Source organism: Phoca vitulina, unplaced genomic scaffold, assembly GCF_004348235.1.
Source record: "Phoca vitulina isolate PV1807 unplaced genomic scaffold, GSC_HSeal_1.0 scaffold13, whole genome shotgun sequence".
NCBI classification, from domain to species: Eukaryota; Metazoa; Chordata; class Mammalia; order Carnivora; family Phocidae; genus Phoca; species Phoca vitulina.
In genome coordinates, this window is record NW_022589716.1 from 703035 (window position 1) to 707419 (window position 4385).

Consider the following 4385-nt stretch of genomic DNA (forward strand, 5'->3'; position numbering starts at 1 on the left):
AAGAAAGAAAGAAAGAAAGAAAGGTTCCAGCTCCAGGAAGCCCTCTCTGCCCCTCCAGGCAGAGCCCCCCGGGCTTTCCCAGCACCCTCCTTCCCTCTCTATTAGTCTTATCCATAAGTGGCTGGGATATCTGTGTCCTGCTCTGTATCCCCACCTAGACCAGGAGCTTCCCAGGAACCAGGCATCACACAGCATGGTGTGGACACAGAGGGGGTGACATGGGAGGGTTTGGTGACTCAGGAATTGGCTGAAGGAGTTAGGATGCCCAGCCCAGAAGGGTTGCCACAGGGGGGCCCAGAACACTCTCTTCAGTACCATTCTAGAGGTCTGGGGGTCCAGAAAAGGGTTTGGGGGTCCAGGGGCAAAGGTAGGGGCTTCAGGAGGTGAGCTAGCTCCAACCCTGACCCATCTGAGAAAGGACTTTTTGCTGGAATGGATGTCCTATGAGGTGCTGAGCTCCCCATCAGAAGGAGCAACCAAGGAACCTGGACCCACATTTTGCTAGACAGGAAGTCTAGAGTCTGTGACTCTGCTGATCTGGTGGCCTCTGCTCTGTAGCAAACAGAGACAGAGAGGGAACAATAATAGTGAAAACACAGGCAAGGCCAGCATGGGGGGGAATGGGCACAAAAGAAAGAAAGTCTACAGAGTGCCTACAGCGTGTCAGTCCCTTTCTGAAGTCCCCATGACTCAGCCAGCAGGACGTGGATTCGTGGCTCCAGCTTCCTGCCGCCCTCCAGCCACAGTGGCAGAACCAGCCCAAGGTGTCAAGGTCCTTGGGACAGGGTAGTCTGGAGAGACCATTCCCACAGCCTTGCAGTGGGCTGCCGCACAGTTCCCAATGTGGTGGGGGTAGGGGTGAGCTCGAGCCCTCTCCCCTGCCCTGCCGGCCGCCTTGGCCCAGGACTGCATTTCTCCTCAATGAGCTCAGTCCCCAGGGACACAGGACCTGGGGCCAGGCCAAGACACAGCTGCCGGGCCCAGGGCCGATGACCAGGAACCTGAGAACATGCCCTCGGCTTCTCCTCCTGGGACCACAGTCCCGCCCTCAGCACCAAAGCTGGGGCTAGGCCCTCATGCCCAGGCAGTGGGCCATGGGAGTCCGACAAGAACCAGCAGGACTGAGGGCTGCTGGGTGTGGGCCCTGGGCAAGAGTGGGAAGGCCGGACTCCAGGGGCCATTGGTTATAGACCCAACCAGTTCTTTTGGCCCCTGCCTCCCTAGGGCCCTCTCATTCTCCAACCGTCTATGGCTCCCCACTGCCAGAGTGACACCGTCCTCGCCTCACCAGCTTCACTTCTATCTCCCAGCTTTCCCAGTCTTGGCATGGGTTGCACCCACCGTAGGGAGCACCTTTCTCATACCCTGAAGACTCCTTTCACCTGGCAGTTCACTTGGACCCTCCAGCTCTTCTCACCCTCATTCATTCATTCATTCAACAAATGCTACTGACTACCCACTTGGTTCCAGGCCCTATTATAGGCAGAGGTGGCAAAGACAGAGCTGTTCCCTGCCCTGATGAGGGAGACAGCCCAGAAGCAAGAAGGCAGACACGTAAGAACCATTGAGTGTGACACGAGGGAAGGGGAGATTTCAGTGTCAGAGGCAGGACAGGCCTCATTGAGTTAGGGGACATTACAACTGAGACCTGAAGGAGGAGAAGGAGCCAGGCAGGAGCAAACAGCCAGAGGAAAGGGATGCCAGGTAGAGGGAATGGCAAGTGCAAAGGCCCAGCCAGGGGAGGAAGGGGCAAGTGGATGAGAGGAACAGCGACGAAGCCAGGGTGCTGGGCACAGAGTGCGTGAGGGGTGGGAGGTCAAGGAAGATGATGCGGGCCAAGTCTCGAGGGGCCACAGGGTCTGGGCTTCTATCACAAGCACGGTGGCCGCCACTGGAGGGTTTTAGCAGGGAGAAGCTGATCTGACTGAGGTTGTAGAAGACCACTCTGGAAGCTCTGCCTTCTCTCCCAGGTAGTCGTCCCTGAGGCTTCACACCATCTCCTCTGGGCTCGCATGGCCTCGTCACTCCACATGATCCTCCCTGGCTCCCCACCAGATTCTGAGCTCTGTGGGCATCTGTCTGTCTCGCTGCTGAATCCCCAGTGTCTAGCATGGAGTCTATTTCACAGTACGTTGAATGAATGGATATACCAAGCACATCTCAGTGAAGAGCAGGACCCAGGAGCTGGGACCTGAATGTGCCCAGTGCCAGCCCTTGAGTCCCCATTAGATCAGGTCTAGGTCAGAGGCAGGGATGGGGGCTGGTAGGGCTTCTCGGAGGAGGAGAGGGGGTGAAAACTGAATATGGAGGAGAGTGAAGAGAAGGGAACTCACTTCAATTGAGAAGCTACTGGCCCTGCAGCTCTGGACAAGCAAAAGGGGAGGCCACCCCCCCATGCCTTCTGGAGATGGTGGTTTCCCTGTCTTAGGACCCTCCATTGGGTGGGACATCCACTGGCTGTCTTGGCCTCACAGACCCTGGGCTCAGACCACTCTGATCTTCCATGTCCCTGACCTTACCCCAGACCCCATCTCCTGCTCAGGTCTGAACCATGATGCTCTGATGTCCCCGGCCTGTCCTTAGCCCCCTAGCCCTTGAAGCTTGTCCTCTTTCCTGTAGGTGTGGCACCTGTCCTCCTCCTCCCTAGTCCCCAGGGCTTTTCATTACCTCTTCCCTTGCCCTTAAGTTGAGGTCTCTTCCATGATAAAGTGAAGTTCACAGGAATCCACAGCAAATACTCATCTCACATCCCCCCAACCCCCGCCCCCTCTCTCCCCTGCTTCTCTGCACATGCCTGCTTCATTCTTCCCCTTCTCCACTCCACTCCGTGCCCCCAGAGGCTGACCTCTACAGACTGCATCAATGGACGGCCTTGTCCTCTGGCTTCCAGGTGGGTTTGGCCAATAGGAGGCCCTGGCAGAAGATGAAGCCAAAGGAGAGAATGGGACATTAATCCTCCTGCATCCCTTCCCATAGGGTCACCTCAGCTGGGTGTGTCCCTTGACCAAAGGCCCTGTGCACATAAATCTACCCCTGGGTTCTAACGTTCTTCTTTCCCCTTGTCTGGTCAGGGGGACCAGGAGATGGTAATGGCTCTCCACGGGTGCTCGCCCCTTTGGTTTCCCCAAACCCTGCCCACTGTATACGGTTCCTGTAGCAAACCTGCCTCAAATTACTCCACTTGAATGTGCCACTTATTTCCCCTAGGCCCCCAGCTGGGGTCCCCATGCTTCCCTCCTCACTCCTGCTTCCGGGTGCTCAGAACATCCAGGTCCTGTGTCCTCAGGCTCCGCTCTCAGATTCCCTCCCTCAGGATGTGTGTGGCTCAGTCCTCTCAATCTGTCAGCAGCTTGTGACACCATGGGCTGTGCCCCTCCTCCTTGACACCCCCCCACCACCACCACCACCGCTGCTGGGCACCACGCTTGCCTGCTTCCCCTCCTAACTCTGGGGTTTCTCTGCTCGGCCTGTCCCTTAGATGTTGGGGCCCCAAGGGCTAGTCTCCAGTCTTGTTGTCTGCTCTGTTCTGGGGCGACTTCATCCTCTCCCAGCTTCGGCATCACTCTGCTGACATCCCACACAGACACGGTCGCTTGGCCATCTTTGTCTTTAATCCACAGATGTGTCTAGGTCCTTGCCCCAGGGATTCAGGCCCCTTGGACTGAACATGACTCAAACTGGCTTCTGGCCTTCCCTTCGTATCTGCTCCTCACCCAGAGCCTGGATTTGGGCCTCATCCTTTATTGCCCGAAACATGCCCATCCTCCTTCCAGGCCTCCCGACCCTCAGTCTTCCGCCTCTGGTCCTTCCCCCTCACCAGCCCCCAAGTAAGATTCCAAACACACAGATCTGTCCGGAACCCTCCCCTGCTGGCCCGCATCCTCTGGGAATCAAGCTCCCCGCCTGATGTTTGAAGTCCTTTGCAATCCCACGTCTTCCCATCCCAAAAGTTCCCCCCAGTCTCGCGGAACACAATCAGCCGTGCATGGAGGCTTGTGTGGGTTGGAGCACGTCCTTGTAGGGTTTAGCTCCAAGGCTGCCTCCTCCAGGGAGCCTTCCCTCCCACTCCTCAAGTAAGCGCCCTCTTCCTTATTCCCCTTGAGCCCGGCTCCGTCTCCCCCGCCCCTCTGGTGCGCGGCCAAAGGCTTAGAGCTGGTAGTAGGGACAGATGAACGAGTGAATGACCGACTGACTGACTGGAATGAATGAGTGAATGAATGGAATGAATGAATGAATGAATGGTGAAAGGTGATTCGGAGGCAGGAGCTCAGAGCAGGGAGAGGGAGCTGCCGGGCCTGGGAGGGGCCTCAGCCGAAGCCGCCCCCACTCCGAGCCCTCCAGGTCCCATCTCCCGCTCAAAGGGATGCGCGCGCCGAGCCCCTCGG